This window comes from Silene latifolia, chromosome 5 (genome assembly GCF_048544455.1).
Source record: "Silene latifolia isolate original U9 population chromosome 5, ASM4854445v1, whole genome shotgun sequence".
Classification (NCBI taxonomy): domain Eukaryota; kingdom Viridiplantae; phylum Streptophyta; class Magnoliopsida; order Caryophyllales; family Caryophyllaceae; genus Silene; species Silene latifolia.
Genome location: NC_133530.1, coordinates 13,527,725 through 13,548,322, shown reverse-complemented (window position 1 = coordinate 13,548,322; position 20,598 = coordinate 13,527,725). Strand labels below are relative to the sequence as shown.

The following is a 20,598-nucleotide window of genomic DNA, read 5'->3' as shown; positions in this document are numbered from 1 at the left end:
CGAGGCTTCTGTTTTTATCTGGGTGAGACCGATCAATCCTAAATTATGTCGGTAATAATGTAATATTATTACATATATCAGTCAGTAATGCTGTTTTTTCAAGACCAAGTTTTTCCGTCGATAATTTAGCGACTAAAAATCTTTTACTGTCTATTTGAGTCGATAATGCTTCTTACCGTCGGTAAGCAACACTTTTCTTGTAGTTACTAGCACCATTTTTTTTTTGGAGGATAAGAGTTGTCATTGTGAAGGGCGACTTTACTCTCATAGTCGCCTTGTGGCAACTCTTAGCTACCGAGGCTCGTACATAATAAATCATCTTACGTGAACCACAAAAGATTAATTATTTTCATTTTAGGCCCAATTTGATAAATTTGTTTTTAGCATTACCTTAAAAAAAAAGAAATATCAAACGGAAACTAAAGTGCAATATAAAGTTTTATTCCATATTATTCGCTTATAGTGCGTAAATGAGACCATCAAAGGAGTTGGTTGATTTATTTAGGTACAAATATAAAGTAGCCAAGTAGGTGTAGTTGCCAATAACCATGGTCTTCTGGTTGGCAATTCACAGCTCTTACATATGATGGTCTTACATGTAACCGAAAGCTGCCTCAAGGGTTGCAGCCGTAGGATCCGTAATCGTGTCATCAAATTTGGCAGTCACCTCGGTTTGGGTAATGGCGTCGTCGTCTAAGTTAGATGGGGGCGCTATCTGCAAGTTCGATTCAACCTGCATCCACTCTATGGCTTCAAGCCTGTCCTTCTGGCCACAATCAACATATACCTGAATGCAACAATACGAGATCTTATGTCAAGGTGGAAAACAAGTAACAAAATTTACCGGAAAAGTCATCGATAACTCCCAAATTACTCCCTCCGTCCCGGTCATTTGTTGTCCTTTGATTTTGGCACAAAGACCAAGGAAAGGAGTGATGGTCAATTACTAAATGACATGTTGATGAAATTGAGTGTGAATGACCAAATTGTTCATCAAATGCAATATTAAAATAGAAAGGACAACAATTAACTGAAACACCCAAAAATGAAAAAGGACAACAAATGACCGGAGTGAGTATAAATATATAACAAATTTTTTGATGCGCATTACAAAATACAAAGTACACAGACACATAATTTACTAATTTATTACTATGTTCACTTATCAATCAATCAATCAATACTATATATTAATTCCTGAAACCAAGGAACTTCAATGTAATTAAAGAAAGTTATACAAATTAATTATACTATATAGTTTTAAATCACTAGCACCGTATGATGGACCCGATTACGGGATCTCAATGCAAATATTGTATAATTTGGGTTAAAATTAAATTATATAGAAGCTTGGTAATTTTCCTAAACATTTGTAAGAGATTAAAACATGGTCAATTTCCTTAAAATAAAATAAGTAATTAAGATGGTTAATTTCGTTAAAATAAAATAATTAATTACGATGGTCAATTTTAAGGAGATTAAAAGAAAGAAGATGCTTGGTAATTTTCCAAAATATTTATAGAAGACTAGAAGATGGTCAATTTCCTTAAAAATAATTAATTAGTATAAACATGCACACTTATGGTATTAATTATTATCATCATACAATTATATATTAAATTTAAAATCTATACAATTTTATTAAACTTTATAGTTTATTAGATGTATAGAGATGTTAATTATTTAACATATAAAAATATAATATAAGTAGGTTATAGAAAATATATACAATTTTATTAAACTTTATAGTTTATTAGATGTATAGAGATGTTAATTATTTAACATATAAGAATATAATATAAGTAGGTTATAGATAATTCAAGTTAGATTCCATAATATATAATATTGCATAATTTTTTCGATTTGATTTAATGCATATATGTAATATATTTATATAAATATATAATACTCTTAAAATTACATGCCTAAGTAGTAAAATTAATTTTGTTTGTAAAGAAAAGAATTGTTGTAACATTGGATATAGTTATATGATAATAAGCACTCATTTAAATAGTAAAACTAACAATATTAAATAGTAAAATTAACAATATTATCAGCGATGATTAGTGAAAGTGGTAGAACAACAACGAGGGAAGTGAAATAATCAATATTAATGCGGCAATAGTGAAAGTAACAATAATTACGACGAGATTAGTGAAATTATCAATACTAATGCGGGAGTGGTGAAAGTAACAATGATTACGACAAGTAGTGAAATGTTATTACTATTGTTTCATTAATGAGAGTAAAATATTAATAGTGGGAGTAGTGAATTTGCTTGTCTCAAAATTTATTTCATCGTAATTTTAGAATATGTCATAGAAAAATATATTAATGACAAATTGATGGGTTATGTAACTTTAAGTAATTTTATTTAATGAAAAAAAAAAAATTAAATGGTAAGTAGAGGTAGCCCGGGCGAAGCCGGGCACCAATACTAGTACCATATATTAAATCCACAAACCAAGGGACTTCAATGTAATTAAAGAAAGTTATACAAATTAATTATACTATATAGTTTTAAATCAATAGCACCGTGTGATGGACCCTATTAAGGGATCTCAATGCAAATATAATATAGTTTGGATTAAAATCAATACTATATATTAAATCCAGAAACCAAGGGACTTTAATTTAATTAAAGAAAGTTATACAAATTAATTATACTATATAGTTTTAAATCAATAGCACCGTGTGATGGACCCGATTAAGGGATCTCAATGCAAATATAATATAGTTTGGATTAAAATTAAATTATATAAAAGCTTGGTAATTTTCCTAAACATTTGTAAGAGATTAAAACATGGTCAATTTCCTTAAAATAAAATAATTAATTAAGATGATCAATTTCCTTAAAATAAAATAATTAATTAAGATGGTCAATTTCAAGGAGACTAAAAGAAAGAAGATGCTTGGTAATTTTCCTAAATATTTATAGAAGACTAGACGATGGTCAATTTCCTTAAAATAAAACTTATGGTATTTATTATTATCATCATAAAAAAAAATTGTAGTAACATTAGTTTATATGATAGTAATCACTCATTTGAATAGTAAAAGTAACAATATTATCAGCGAGATTAGTGAAAGTGGTAGAAACAACAATGGGAGTAGTGAAATAATCAATATTAATGCGGCAATAGTGAAAGTAACAATAATTACAGCGGGAGTAGTGAAATTATCAATATTAATGCGACAGTAGTGACAGTAACAATAATTACTGCGGGAGTAGTGAAAGTAACAATGATTAAAGGCGAGTAGTGAAATGTTATTACTATTGTTTCATTAAAAAGAGTAAAATATTAATAGCGGGAGTAGTGAATTTGCCTAAAAATTTATTTCATCGTAATTTTGGATGTCATAGAAAAATACACTAATGATAAATTTATGGGTTATGCAACTTTAAGTAATTTTATTTAATGAGAAAAAAAATTAATAGTAAATAGAGGTAGCCCGGGCGAAGCCGGGCACCAATACTAGTACTATATATTAAATCCAGAAACCAAGGGACTTCAATGTAATTAAAGAAAGTTATACAAATTAATTATACTATATAGTTTTAAATCACTAGCACCGTGTGATGGACCCGATTAAGGGATCTCAATGCAAAATATTATATAATTTGGGTTAAAGTTAAATTGGATAGAAGCTTTGTAATTTTCCTAAACATTTGTAACAGACTAAAACATGGTAAATTTCCTTAAAATAAAATAATTAATTAAGATGGTCAATTTCCTTAAAATAAAATAATTAATTAAGATGGTCAATTTCAAGGAGACTAAGAGAAAGAAGATGCTTGGTAAATTTCCTAAATATTTATAGAAAACTAGAAGATGATCAATTTCCTTAAAATAAAATAATTAATTAGTATAAACATGCACACTTATAGTATTACATAAAATTATATATTAAATTTAAAATCTATGCAATTTTATTAAACTTTATAATTTATTAGATGTATAGAGATGTTAATTATTTAACATACAAATACAAAAATATAATATAAGTAGGTTATAAATAATTCAAGTTACATAAAAAATGAGATTTCTAGAGAGATTTTCCTCTGACTTCTCTCTAGGGTTTCTGCGATTTTGATTTGCACAATGGCAAGGAAAATCACAAAAAAATCTCAACCAAAACCTAAATCACGACCTAAAGCAAAATTAAGACTTTCTTTCTCGCGTTTTTCTGATCTCAATTTAGACATGGATAGACCAGAATCTTCTCAAGGTACTGCTGTGATGCCGCAATTGTCTGAAAGTATTGTGTTCCTCAAACGGCGGATGCTCAAAAAACCAAGGAATTGAGTGAAATTGTTGGCATACCGGTGTTGGTTATGGATGATATTGTTGATGATACTCCTATTTCAGAGCCTGAGCAGGAAGATGATGCTGCGGCTGAGGAATGGACACAGGTGAAAGGTAAGCGTGCTGTTTCTCCTAGATCTAAGAGCCCTATTGCTGATTCATCTCGAGATTTACTGCAACTTACTTGTGAAGATGTTAATTCTGAGATTGAATACTGGGATACAGCCGTTGTCTGTTATGTTCTCGGTAGTAATCCTCCATGGGAGTTGCTCTCAGGTTTTGTTCACAAATTATGGGGGGTTTACAAATTTGATAAAATTTCTTTCCTTCCTAATGGGGTGGTTTTGGTGCGATTTCCTACTAAAGAGTGTCAAAGTTTGGTATTACAACAAGGCTTTCCCATGTTTGACAATAAACCCTTAGTTGTCAAACCCTGGACTGAATCTTGTAGTTTACTGAAAGAACGAGTCAAGTATGTTCCTATCTGGGTTCGCTTATGTGGTTTGACTCTTAAATTTTGGAGCAAGACTAGCCTTGAGAAGTTGTCTGGGCTGCTGGGTAAATTTATTAAGAGGGATGTTGCAACTGAGGAAAAAACCAGATTAGGATTTGCTAGACTTTTAATTGAGGTGGAAATTGTCAGGACTTTCCTGATAATTTGGTTTTTAAAGATGAGAAAGGCAGTGAGGTGAGTATTCTTGTGGAGTATTAGTGGAAACCGACTATATGTGGTAGCTGTAGAGGAATTGGGCATACAAGGGAAATGTGTAAGAAGAAAACTGTAGTGCCTGCCTCTAAACCTGCTTCTGGTCCACCTACTAAACCTCCTCAGAAAATATGGAGGCCTGTTCAGAAATCAGTACAGAAGGCTCCTCAAGTGGCTGCGCCTGCTGTAGCACAGATTCCTGTTGATGTTCCTTTTGGAGGGGTTACTTACCATGACTCATCTAGAATTATTTCTTCTCCTCCTGTTATTCAATAGGTCACTAGACTAGAACATCAGAGCTTAAGAAAGGATGTTTCACCAACTAAATCTTATGTGGAGGCATTGAGTCCTTCAAAGGTTTAACTGAGTGGGAGATTGGAGGAACAACCTGGATCATCTGTTAATGGATAGTATTGGATGTTGGAATGTGAGGGGAATTAATGGGATCAATAAGCAGCAGGATGTTAGGAAATTTTTGCATCACAATAATATTGGTCTCTATGGACTTGTGAATGTTGGGAAATGTGTCCTCAACAATAGTGCGATCACATGATTTAAATATCATTATTAAATCTCATTTCAATAATACGGAAGGGATGATACATTACATATATATAGTCAACTGGTCCACACATATCGGTAATGATTGGCTGGCTAGAGTTTGACATTACTGTCGTGCGACGGTGGTGATCAGTTGATCCCTTGAGGTCACACCTAAAGGACGATTCCCTTAATTGAAAAGGTTAATTAGTTGTATACCGATACAGATTAATTAATTCCTTAAAATTGAACAATTCGATTTGTGAGAAAGAGAATATTGATATCTTATTGTAATGGGATTAAATAAGATTTATTTTAGTAATAAAATGCTTTGTTGCTAAAATTATTTATTGTTTGAGAAACAATAAAGATAAGAATGAATGGTTAATTATAATTACAAGAAGTTGTGAATTATAACTGTATGACCCATTTTATTTAAGTGATCAAGCATCACTAGTCAATTTGTTGAATGTAATTTAATTAATTTATAAAATGATATTTATGTGATAAATATGCATTTAATTAATTAGTAACATGTATCATACTACATGTGACATATTGTGTGACAAATGACAAATTGACAAAAATAAAATGGTAGTCCATTTTATACATAATGGACCGAAAATAGTGGGTGTGTTAGTGGGTTTTGGTTGTTTTATTTTATTTGATAAAATAAACATCATGATGACTACTCTTGACTAGCCTTACAACCTACTCCACTTTCTTACACACCTATATTTTTGATAAGAGAAAAAGAAAAGCAATGATGCTCCTTTGGGCTAGAGTTGGGCGGCACACACACTCTTAATTGAGTAGTGTTGGTTGCTTTATTTTTCTTAAATACTACCATTCATAAAACATGCAAGATGTTCATGTAGAATTTCCTCTCTTCTCTCTCTTCCATCTTCATCAAAAAGGATGAGATTTTAATCTAAATTGTTCATATAAATTACTAAGATTACTAGAAGTAGTATATGAGTATTAGTAATAGATTTTAAGGTAAACTACAATACAAACATCTAGTACATGTTTATTTGTGGGATTAAGGGATTGTCTTGGGTGCTACTAATTGGAGGGCTTCTAATTTGAAGTCAAGAATGTTCATCCATTAATGGAAAGCTCAAGAACTAACAAGAAGGAGATCTTGTTAGTGCCCATTATGACCGAAATCTTTCTGGTGAGAAAATGTTTTCTTATCTTATTTTATTAATGTTTGCATGCATAAAATCCACATTTAATTTTATGACAAATTAATTTTAACATATATGAGTATGTTAGTATGTATATAGATCTACATTTCCTTCAATCGGTATCATGAGCCACGGTTGTTTGCATGCAAATTGGTTAAAAGTTTTTCCAAGTTATAAGAATAACAAATAAAACTTGTAAAATTTGTGTTATTATGAGATATCACTAAATTAATCCATGCATATTAATATTTCTGGTCCTAAAATGTTTTAGGATATTTTGGTTAATTTTACGGATTTTTATTGTTCATATTTCTCTATAATGACATTTAAATGTGATTTTATGAGTAAAAATGTCATTTTTGGTCGAAAATTAGCTATACTTCGAATTTTAAGTTGGTTTTTGGATATGTTGTTACATATATTATTTTGAGATAACCTGTAAATTTTCATAATTTTTGGACTTGTTATGCTCGAAAAATGAATTTTTCATTATTAAATTCGGATTTAAGAGAAAATAGGTTAATATGAGTTAAATTTCGAATCTGGTCATAGAAAATTAATATGTTGTCACATGCAATTTTACAAGATGTGTGTAAAATAATTGGCTATAAAGAAGTCTTTTAGCATGATTTATGAATTTTTGAAGAAAAATAGCATAAATAGTGACATTATTAGTGAAAATTAATAAAACATAATCTATGACTTAGGAAAAACGTCTAATGTTGCATTTTATTATCTTTTTCAGATCTAAAATTGAAAATTTAGTGAAAATAATTTTTCCATGTTTTTATGATTATTTTATTATAAATCGATAAACCGCAACATTGTTTTTCCCGAAAAATTTCGAAATTTTTAACCTAAGATTTTGAACATTATGAGTGTCATGGAATTTTTCCAGAATGTTCATGAGTTTAAATTTCAAATTTTGAATTTATTTGAAATTTTTTGATTTATTTGAAGTTTAATAGCTTATTTTTGTAATTTTTGGTCCATTTATGAACAATTTTATAAATAAAGGTTAATTATGGTCAAATTATTAGTGAAGACTATATTTTGAGTCCTAAGAGGTTAGGGTAATTAACTTATGCATAAATATGAGTTTATGTATTTTTGTGATTATAAAATGTTGAAATCACGCAAACCGTAAAAACCGAGTAATATACGATATTGGCTAATTAAAGGCGATTTAGCATAAAATTGAGCATGTTCATACATATTATAATGCTGCATTTTTCTTTATGATTGTCATAATTTTAATTTATGTAATTTTGAATTATGTAATTTTACTTAGTATGGCCTTAGATTTTAATTGGTATTTCCCGAAATGTATGGGAATACCGATTCGGTTGTAATTTTTATTGTGATCTCGTATCACCGTTTTGTAATTTAATAGATTTATTTTATTTTAAGTTACAAATGTATAATAGGAAATTATGTAATTTATTATGTAATTTTATTCATTCCGGAGTTCCAAAAGATGGATTTCTTCAAGAATGGCGATACATAAAGACGGTGTTACCTAGAGATGCGTGCCACAACCGAAGTTCAAGGGACCAATGGAGTTGGTTTCCGAATGTGTAATAGGTTAATAGTTTTTCTTTTTTAGGAAAGGCCATACTAGGATTTATTTATTTTTATGCTTGCATTTTATTTTATGTCGCATGCATCGCTAAATCGCCATAACTAAACATGCATCCTCTTTTTTTTTTTATCGAGTTTATCGACCGTGTCAATTAGAATTATCATAGTTCACCGCTTTAGTTCACTTAAAACGTGATAGATAATAAATTGACATGACCTCTCGCTAAAACAAACAATTGAGACATAGCCTTACCAAATAGTAGAAACCATGAAAACCTATTTCGCGAGGGAGTGCACTCGCTACCCCGGTACAAACCTTGTTACGTAGGGGAAGTGGGTGATAAATGTCTAATCCACCGAATTCATGTTGATGAGGGTTTCATCGGCTACCCCGTGCCTAAGTTAATGTGGGTTTGGATAATGGACACATTTATTCGAAATTTGGATTGAACTCAACAAAAGTAATTGATGAGGGTTTCATCGGCTACCCCGTGCCCTTGTTGATGTGTTTTGGGCTATAGATAAATATTAGAGTAATTTTATCGACCAAGAGTTCTAAAAGTAGAATCGATTAAAAGGTTAATCCACCGAGTTATATTGATGAAGGTTTCATCGGCTACCCCGTGCCTAAGTCGATATGAATTTGGGTCTTGGAATCATTTATCATAGTTGGGTAGAGGTCACTATGTAAATGCTTTACTTGTTTTTCAAGTATTAATAAAACGATAAATGTTAAGTTTTCCACTATTCCGTTGTTATATTGTTCTATTTCTTTACCACAATTCATATACGATATCATTTCGTTTTTGATTCAAATCTCCATTAAAACATCGTAACTAAAGACAAAATTTGAATTTGCTTCTAAAACCTCAAACGAACCATTGCTAAGGATCTCTTGTTAAGAGTATAGATTAAAGTTATTCATTATCAAACAGGTTTTGATTCTTGACTAACACATCTACTTACAATGGATTATTTTTCATGTACTTAAATGAATTAAGTACCTTGAAGCGATAAATTGTTTTGGTAATTAGTTTTGTCAGAATTCGTAATTGACCAAAATAACGCAACCACTTCAATGAAAGTTTTAAGACTAAAACGAACAAATGAAGAGTGAATCTTCATGAATTCAATTTTGCTTCTCAAAGCAAAGACTCATTGAATTAAGTGGGAGCATTCTCTTAAACCGTTAAGATGAGGACGAGGTTCAAGAAGTAAAGATTATAATGGAATTGATACAAGGTAATGTTAAAGGTAAAGTTGTTGAGAATGACGATACTAAACCTATCAAACCCGACCGATAAAGTTTCCATTGTCTTAAATGTTAGACACGAGAAAGGAAACTACCCCAAATTATTGAAGAATCAACAAGTTAGTTGTGGGACATCTAATTGAACCTTCTTCTTTAAATGTTTATTTGATTAAACATAAATTTTGCTAGTATTACTCCGTCAATATTAGAAACCGGTGGTGGTTTTCATCATTATGTTTGATACATAGGATGATTAGAATATGACGACTAGCAACAATGAAGTCGAGAGATAGAGTAATTGTGTACTCAATCTAGTTTTTGGATTTAAAGTTGTACTTAATTATGACTATTAAGTGCATTAACTCTAAATAAGAATATAAACTTGTTAAGATACAAAAGAGGTTTTCACTTTTGTGACCCTATACACCATGATTTGATGTATGGCTAGCCCATCATCAAGGTGATTATATTCTAAACCAAACTAGAATGATATATCATGAAGATGATGTAAGACTCAAATTGGTAACCCAAGATTAAACCTTAAATTTTGGAATGATGAACGCAAAGAGTTATCGAGTACTCTTGAAACCATTAGATTGTTAATGGTATATGCGTATCTTGTATTCAAAGCAAGATGTCTCGTGCTTTTTGGTTGAAAAGGAGATCGAGGTTGTAAATCATCGATCCAAAATAGGTTGATCATTTTCTTTTACCAACGATTTAAGTTGACGCTAGTATGTTCACTTAATAAGGTAAATAGAGAAATCTTTGAAGAATTTCAAAGAGTTCAAGGAATCACGATTTAGTCGTGATGAGATTATCAAAGTGAAGACTTTGATATAAGCCAAAGGAAATGTGATATAGTATCACAAGTTAATCTCTCTTAGCACGCATTATGAAATAATGTGTGGATGGATAAGAGATCAAACGCTATTCGATATGGTTTGGACTTCAATCAAGTTACTTTGAGTTACTTGATCCTTTTGGGGATTTTATCATTTTTGTCTAAATTATTTTTCCACTAAATCGAATCATATGAGATATGAAATGGTAAGGGTACCATGGTTGTAAGTTTTCACAAGAAACAAATGCTCATTTTTCCCTTGCAATTATCACGAGCTCGACGGGTTTGCGGCTCATGAAGTCTTTTCTAAAATACAAGTTTATTTCTAGAAGACAGAGTGGGAGAAATTATTCAAGAGCCACAGAGAATGTTATGTCGCAAGAAACTGGTCTTTTCTTGGCTACATGAGACGTTTTGTGTAAGACATTGTTTCTTCAAAACCTAGGAGGTTAAATTCGTCACTTGTTAAAAATGATGAATTCATGCTACTTTTAAGAAAGCAAAGAGCTTATAACTTACAAAAGAAATTGTTTGATTCAAGTTGATTACTTCTAGAAAGTAATGAACGTATGACTTACATAAGAGTGATTAAGTCACAACTCAATACAAGGCTTAGAGCCATGAGAATCCGAAATAAAGGCTTGATTAGTGACAAAGGGTTTTGCACTAATAAAGAGATATTTCAAAGCAAGATTGGTTGCAAAGAGTTTTGCACTAATTGAAATGCTTAAGTATATTTGGATCTTCTTAGGGATTGTGTTTCAATATTATGAAATACATAGCGAATGAATCTAAAACCCACTTCTTCAATAGAAGGAATGTATTCAATACATATCATGAGTTTAGTAGATTCTTGCAATCCTAAGATAATGTGAAACTTAAGAGAGGGTCTTAAGTAGGACATCAATGAGTTAGAATCAACATTTTGATCATGTGATAAAATATTTCTCGATAAGTCGAGAAGTTGTGGTTATACATGAAGTTTAGTGGGAGTTACGGAAATTTTAATTAGTCTGATATGTGGATGACATATTGATCATTAGGAATGATTTAAGACTTTTGGAGTATTATAATACATCTTGAATATCCGGATTTATGAAGATAAATCCACATGATATTAGAGTCAGTGAGAAGTCTTATGTTGATAAGATTCATGACTAGTTCAATTAAATTGAACATATTTGATTGATTTCATTTGCTTCCGCTGCTAAATCAATTAAAAAGAAATGATGTATAACACTTCATATGCTTTAAGTATGATGAATTGTTTTCAAAATCGAATTTAAGTAATCTTTACCAAGTGAGCTATAAAGATTACCCTTAAGTGCTTGCATAAGCATTAAGGCTATGATGCAAAGTGTTTATGATGCAATATTGTGTAAGGGTGTTACACAAGTGACAATTGACAATTGAGATTGCGCATGGTTTCCGACAAAACCATAATCAAAACACATTAAGATGGTTAAGATACCATTGTGGCAATGTTTATTAAGAAGTAGATTTTCTAGAATCGTTCTAGGCAATAAAGAACAATGAGAGATATTTATAACGGAAATTGAGTACACTTACGATCATGAGATGTGCAAGAAGGATGAGTCCCGCACACTGTGAAAACAGTGGGAGCTATTCTAAGGCTAAAAGGCCTATGTCTTGATTGGATCTCGACACGTACTCATAAAGTTTTGTGATGCAAATGTATACATTACAAAGGAAAACGAGTATGTAGTGAGGTTGAGTAAGGTGCAAGAAATTGATAAAACCTACTAACCAAAGCATTCTCAAAGGCTAAACATGATGAGTCATGTCATTTCAATTGAATTGAAATGAACAACTACGTACAAGATCAAATTAGATTATAGAACATGAAATAGTAATCATGCATTGACTATTCATGTGTGATAATCGCATTTGTCGTTCGAGTTTTATTTTTAAAACTCTTTTATTATACTTTGTTACATCCAAACGGGTTGTGGAGACAATTGAACCCCGTTAAAGTGAACACGGATTAACATTGTATTTGCCCATAGTTACTTGCATGAGGTGACGTCTCGAAGTGACTAGAGTGTGAGGCGATTGATGGCAAGTTCAAGTGCCATAGAGTCATTTGAGATGACTAGTCGATCACATAGGCAGATTGTTAGGAACATTTTGTCGGGCCTTATGACCGCTTATAGAGTTCTCGCAATTTATATATAGCCTGGTCGTGGCGAGAGCTACTATAGTATTCTAATGAGTCGATTCTTTTGACTAAAGACTATTCACCTAAGATGGCACAGTTTCAGATTAACTTTGATTTGTGTTACTACGACCTTCGTAAATGGGGTCAAATGGGCATATTTTGGGTTATGATGGTGTGGCTAGTCGAAGGGAATGAGTGCAATAGGAATTGTCCATCCCCTTGTCAGGGTTAAAACAATATCTCGGGGCCACTCGAGGAGTAATGAATCGGAAATGCGTGGCCACGCTCGGAAGGTATCCGAGTGGATAAATCGTCAATCGTTATTCTCCAGATCGAGGAAACCACTCTCGATATGATCACTTGCAAGTACGACCGAAAGACACCTTGCATTGAGTGGGAGATAGTAATAGGACAAGAGAATTGGTGACGCACACTTGTCGAGGACAAGTGGGAGATTGTTGGGAAATGTGTCCTCAACAATAGTGCGATCACATGATTTAAATATCATTATTAAATCTCATTTCAATAATACGGAAGGGATGATACATTACATATATATAGTCAACTGGTCCACACATATCGGTAATGATGGCTGGCTAGAGTTTGACATTCCTGTCGTGCGACGGTGGTGATCAATTGATCCCTTGAGGTCACACCTAAAGGACGATTCCCTTAATTGAAAAGGTTAATTAGTTGTATACCGATCTGATTAATTAATTCCTTAAAATTGAACAATTCGATTTGTGAGAAAGAGAATATTGATATCTTATTGTAATGGGATTAAATAAGATTTATTTTAGTAATAAAATGCTTTGTTGCTAAAATTATTTATTGTTTGAGAAACAATAAAGATAAGAATGAATGGTTAATTATAATTACAAGAAGTTGTGAATTATAATCGTATGACCCATTTTATTTAAGTGATCAAGCATCACTAGTCAATTTGTTGAATGTAATTTAATTAATTTATAAAATGATATTTATGTGATAAATATGCATTTAATTAATTAGTAACATGTATCATACTACATGTGACATATTGTGTGACAAATGACAAATTGACAAAAATAAAATGGTAGTCCATTTTATACATAATGGACCGAAAATAGTGGGTGTGTTAGTGGGTTTTGGTTGTTTTATTTTATTTGATAAAATAAACATCATGATGACTACTCTTGACTAGCCTTACAACCTACTCCACTTTCTTACACACCTATATTTTTGATAAGAGAAAAAGAAAAGCAATGATGCTCCTTTGGGCTAGAGTTGGGCGGCACACACACTCTTAATTGAGTAGTGTTGGTTGCTTTATTTTTCTTAAATACTACCATTCATAAAACATGCAAGATGTTCATGTAGAATTTCCTCTCTTCTCTCTCTTCCATCTTCATCAAAAAGGATGAGATTTTAATCTAAATTGTTCATATAAATTACTAAGATTACTAGAAGTAGTATATGAGTATTAGTAATAGATTTTAAGGTAAACTACAATACAAACATCTAGTACATGTTTATTTGTGGGATTAAGGGATTGTCTTGGGTGCTACTAATTGGAGGGCTTCTAATTTGAAGTCAAGAATGTTCATCCATTAATGGAAAGCTCAAGAACTAACAAGAAGGAGATCTTGTTAGTGCCCATTATGACCGAAATCTTTATGGTGAGAAAATGTTTTCTTATCTTATTTTATTAATGTTTGCATGCATAAAATCCACATTTAATTTTATGACAAATTAATTTTAACATATATGAGTATGTTAGTATGTATATAGATCTACATTTCCTTCAGTGAAAACTAAGATTAAGATACAGGACTTTGATACTGTTTTGAATAATTTGGGCACTCATTGGTCTGGAGTGAATAATAGTAGTTATCATAATGGGGGTAGAGTTTGGATAATTTGGTCTTCTCAAGTTTCCAATGTTACAACTCTTTTAATGAATGCACAAGAAATTATAACTAAAGTGACTGAGATTGCAACTGGTGATGAGTTCCTCTTTTCTGTAGTGTATGGTTTTAATGAGGATACTGAGAGGGGTGACCTGTGGGCTCATATGAAGCACATTAAGGATTCTTATTTTGGGCCTTGGGGGATTTGTGGAGATTTTAATAATGTGCTGAATTTCAATGAGAGGATTGGCAGAGATATTCAGTGGTCTGAGATTTCTGAGTTTAGAGAATGTGTGCAATATTGTGGTTTGACTGATATCAAGGGTCAAGGTGCCTTTTACACATGGAACAATAAGCAAGATCCATTGTCTCGAACTTTTTCTAGAATTGATAGATTCCTGATTAATTCTGAGTGGCTGGACCTATACCCATGTTCTTATGCTCATTTTTTACCTGAAGGCCTTTTTGACCATAATCCTTGTTTTTGCTATAGGAGGCAAGTAAGGCTTCCTCCTAAGAGACAGTTCAAGTATTATAATATGTGGAGCCTTGATGAGGACTTCCATAGGGTGGTGCAGCAGGTGTGGAGAAGGTCTGTTTCAGGTACATTGATGTATCAATTAGTTACAAAATTGAAACAGTTAAAGAAACCATTGAGAGATTTGAATAGGAATAAGTTTTCTGATGTTGAGAAGGCTGTTGGAGTTGCACAAGCTTTACTGGAGAGCATTCAGATTCAGCTTCACACTAATCCTACTGATTCTGCCTTGATAGCTGCTGAATGTGAGGCTGTTGATTCTCTCAGGAAACTTTCTAAAATTCAGCATAGTTTTCTCTGTTAAAGAGCTAAGATTGATTGGATCTGTAATGGGGATGAGAACACTAGATTTTTTTCACAATCAGATTTGGTCTAGACAGATCCATAACAGAGTAATAAGCATCAGAGGGCATGATGGTATTCTTTATCAGGATCCCCATGACATTGAACAGGCTTTTTTGGCTTACTACCAAGAGCTACTGGGTACGTGCCAGCCTACTGCCCATGTCCATATTCCTACTGTGAGGAGTGGAAAGCTGATCAATGCCCTTCATACTCATGCTCTTCTTGCTCCTGCTACTCCTGAGGAAATTAAAGAGTGTTTGTTCTCTATTCCCTCTACTAAGTCTCCTGGTCCTGACGGTTTTTCTAGTCAATTTTTCAAAGATTCTTGGGATGAAGTTGGGGGTGATGTTACTCAGGCTATTCAAGATTTCTTTTTGACTGGTCAATTGCTTAAACGGGTGAATACTACTACTCTTACTCTTATTCCTAAAATCCAGAATCTTTCTAGTGTGCTAGAGTTTAGACCAATAGCTTGCTGCAATACCATCTATAAATGCTTGTCTAAAGTATTATGCAATAGGCTAAGTAAGGTGTTGCCTGACATTATAAGTGAGAATCAGGGAGGGTTTGTCAAAGGGAGATCTATTGTTGATAATGTTTTAATTTGTCAAGATCTTGTGAGGTTATATAATAGGAAGGCTGCTTCTCCTAGGTGCTTAGTTAAGATTGATCTTAAAAAAAGCCTATGATTCAGTTGAATGGGGTTTTCTTGAACAAATGCTACAAGCACTTAGGTTTCCTGGGAGATTTATTGATATGGTCATGACTTGTGTGAGTACTCCTTCTTATTCTTTGTCTGTGAATGGGGGATCCTTTGGTTTTTTCCAAGGCAAGGAGACCCATTGTCTCCTTTGCTTTTCACTATTTGTATGGAGTACTTGTCTAGAATTTTGAAGGCAGTTGTTTCTCATGAGAGCTTCAAATTTCACCCTTTATATGGGCATCTAAAGTTGAATCATTTACTTTTTGCTGATGATCTGCTAATGTTTTGCACAGGGAATGAGAGTTTGATTATGTGGCTACTTAGAGGGTTTGCTACCTTCTCTGCTGCCTCAGGACTTCAACTGAACAAGTCCAAGTCTGAAATTTATTTCAATGGTGCCTCTAGTAGTGTTGTGACTAATATTTTACAAGTGTCTGGGTTTAGAAGGGGTTCCTTGCCTTTTAAGTATCTTGGCATCCCTATCTCTTCTAAGAAACTCACTAAGAATGAGGGTATGAAACTGGTTGATAAGGTAGTGGCTAGAATCATAGGGTGGGGGACTAGGCACTTATCCTATGCTGGTAGACTTACTCTTGTCTCTTCTGTTCTAGCTACACTTCATTCTTATTGGGCTACTATTTTTCTGATTCCCATTGGGATTATGAACAAGATCAGTGCTACTTGTAGAAACTTCTTATGGTCAGGTAAAGCTGGGTATAGGAAAGCTCCTGCCATCAGCTGGGATTCTTGTTGTTTACCAAAAACAAAGGGTGGTTTGGGGCTTAAGGATGCAAAAACTTGGAACAAAGCTTTGTTAGGGAAGTATGCTTGGTGGCTGGCAGATAAAAAGGACCACATTTGGGTTAAATGGGTTCATCATGTGTATATGAAAGGTGCAGATTGGACAGGTTATTCTCCTCCTTCAGACTGTAGCTGGTCTTGGAGGAAAATTTCCCAAATTCTTACTCTTTTTGCTCCTGCTTATACTAATAATCATTGGTTGAATTCTGCTAAGCCATATACTGTTCATGATGGGTACAATTGGCTGAGACATGTCAAGCCTGAAGTGTCTTGGAGGTTTTTATGTTGGAACAGGCTCAACATTCCTAAAAGTTCTTTTATTTTCTGGGCTGTTCAACATCAGAGATTGCTTACAAAAGATAGACTGCAACGGATGGGTCTCCTAATTGATGTTACTTGTGATGTTTGTCATACTCTCCCTGAGGATCATAGGCATCTGTTTTATGCTTGCACTTACAGTACAGCTTGCTGGCATCTATTACATCAGAAGCTGCATATCACTCTTCCTATGGACAACCTGGTGACCTGGTTTTCTAGTGCAAGAATGTCAAAACTGCAGAAAAGATTTATTGGAGCTTGCCATGTATATCTGTTCTATCTTATTTGGAAGGTACGGAATGAAGCTAGAATCAAATCTTATGTTCGAAGACCGGAGGCTGTAGTTCAGATGGTATTGAGAGATGTTAAAGCAAGATTTTTTCGCTGCAATACGAGCAAGTTGAAGCAAAGAGATGAGCTATGGTTTCAACAATTGTAATTTTTTTGAGTGTAGTTTCTTTGCTGTGTGTTTTTGCTTGTGTATGAGTTGATTGAGTTGTAACATTATATTATTCCTTGATTCAATATATTCTTAACTTTCCCCAAATAATTCAAGTTAGATTCCATAATATATAATATTGCATAATTCTTTCGATTTGATTTAATGCATATATGTAATATATTTATATAAATATATAATCCTCTTAAAATTGCATGCTAAGTAGTAAAAGTAGTTTCGTCAGTAAAGAAAAGAATTGTAGTAATATTGGATATAGTTATATGATAGTAATCACTCATTTGAATAGTAAAAGTAATATTATTATCAGGGAGATTAGTGAAAGTGATAGAAACCACAACGGGAGTAGGGAAATAATCAATATTAATACGACAATAGTGAAAGTAACAATAATTACGGCGGAAATAGTGAAATTATCAATATTAATGCGGCAGTAGTGACAGTAACAATAATTACTGCGGGAGTAGTGAAAATAACAATGATTACGGGAAAGTAATAAAATGTTATTACTATTGTTTCATTAGTAAGAGTAAAATATTAATAGCGGGAGTAGAAAATTTGTCTCAAAATTTATTTCATCGTAATTTTAAGATATGTCATAGAAAAATATATTATTGGTAAATTTATGGGTTATGCAACTTTAAGTAAATTTATTTAATGAAAAATAAAATAATGGTTAGTAGAGGTAGCCAGGGCGAAGCCGGGCACCAATACTAGTAATATATATTAAATCCAGAAACCAATGGATTTCAATGTAATTAAAGAAAGTTATACAAATTAATTATACTATATAGTTTTAAATCAGTTGCACCATGTGATGAATCCGATTAAAGGATCACAATGCAAATATTATATAGTTTGGGTTAAAATTAAATTATATAGAAGTTTGGGAATTTTCCTAAACATTTGTAAGAGATAAAACATGGTCAATTTCCTTAAAATAAAATAATTAATTAAAATGGTCAATTTCCTTCAAATAAAATAATTAATTAAGATGGTCAATTTCAAAGAGACTAAAAGAAAGAAGATGCTTGATAATTTTCCTAAATATTTATAAAAAACTAGAAAATGGTCAATTTTCTTAAAATAAAATAATTAATTAGTATAAACATGCACGCTTATGGTATTAATTATCGTCATCATAAAATTATATATTAAATTTAAAATATATGCAATTTTATCAAAATTTATAGCTTATTAGATGTATAGAGATGTTAATTATTTAACATACAAAAATATAATATAAGTAGGTTATAAATAATTCAAGTTAGATTCCATAATATATAATATTGCATAATTCTTTCGAGTTGATTTAATGCATATAATTAATATATTTATATAAATATATAATCCTCTTAAAATGGCATGCCTAAGTAGGTAAAAGTAATTTCGTCAGTAAAGAAAAGAATTGTAGTAACATTGGATATAGTTATACGATAGTGGAATAAAACTCTAAGGACACGAAAATGGACAGAAAAACAAGCTTAAAACCGTGACTCAAATGCTAAGGATCGAGTGAATTGGATATGAAATAAACCAAGCACAAAGCCAAGGTTTAAGACTAAGAGCTTGTTCAAGCACCTAGCAAAGAACTCACTCAACCCCTAGCACTAAGCATAGGAGGATCTTCTAGCACAAAGCAAAGAATTTAAGAGGAAAAACTAGGTTTTCACTTGTATTAATGTTCATTTCAAATCTGAAGTTCTCAAGTGCTTAGCTTGGTTTATATAGACCAAGGCTTACAATCTTGACCCTTGATTACTAAGTACATCTAAAGGTCACAAAAATAGCAGCTAACAACCAAGAAAAACGGCAGCCAAGGCTATGACAAAGCTGAAATGAAAAGGACATAAAGCAAAGAAAGTAAACTAATAGTCCAATCTTCCTTGTTTGTAGCTCAACTTCTTATTTATGATTATATGGACTGAAATGGGGCTTGAGGAAACCGTGTAAGAGTCCTTGCTGCAGCCATAAAGTCCCTTGAGCTTTGTTGGAACAAAAGAGGAAGGTTGATAGCGACATAATGCACAAAAAACTAAGCATGCTCCAGCCATGGTCCTGATTGCGCACGGTTTTTAAAGTTTGGCAAACTCTATGATAGGAACGGCTTTGGGATATAAGTTCCTACACAAAAATGTCCCAAACTCACCAAAGATTAATCCCATGCTGGAAAAAGGCACGACTTCTTAGACGGAATTCATGTTAGACCTCAATCTTGTGCAAGGTCCAAAACCGGGTGAAATGTGGCCTTTCTCGGTTTGATTTGTTTCAATCTCCCCTTCTTGAAAAGGATTTGCCCTCAAATCCTCGAGCTTATCCTCCTCAATCTCTTCATAATAAGGACTTAAATCCCCAACATTGAAAGTTCCATGGACTCCATATTCTCCTGGAAGGTTTATCTTGTATGCATTGGACCCGAACTTCTCAAGTACTTCGAATGGACCATCAGCTCTAGGCATGAGCTTATTCTTCCTTTTTCTGAAATCTTTCTTTCCTCAAGTGTATCCAAACAAGATCTCCGGGTTCAAAGCTTTTGGTTCCCTTAACACCCTTGGATTTGGCCTTGTGAGCCTCATTAGCCTTCTCAATTTGCTTCTTGACTTGTTCATGGACATGGAGCATTTGTTCAACCCTTTTCTTAGCATCATAATCAATGGTATTTCTTTTGATGGGTGCCAAATCAGTAGGCATCATAGGATTCACGCCATATACCACCTCAAATGGAGACTTGCCCGTGGTTGTGGAAGGGGCTCGGTTGAAGGCAAACTCGGCTTGAGCTAGTTTGAGGTCCCAATCTTTCAATGATCTTGCAACCGTGCACCTAAGGATCCTCCCCAAGGTCTTGTTGGTAACTTCCGTTTGCCCATCGGTTTGAGGGTGATGGGAGGTGCTAAACAAGAGCCTTGTTTTGAGTAGCTTCCATAAGGTTCTCCAAAAATGACTCATGA

The 20,598-nt window shown here is 32.8% G+C and overlaps 1 long non-coding RNA gene across 1 annotated transcript in view; it reads right to left on the bottom strand.

Annotated features, from left to right (window-relative positions):
• Positions 1-420: 420 nt before the first annotated feature.
• LOC141656787 (uncharacterized) overlaps positions 421-20,598 on the bottom strand; it is a 31,518-nt gene continuing 11,340 nt past the window's right edge. Inside the window, exon 2 of the long non-coding RNA XR_012548565.1 lies at positions 421-787. This is a non-coding gene — a long non-coding RNA (uncharacterized LOC141656787). The remainder of the gene's footprint in view (positions 788-20,598) is intronic.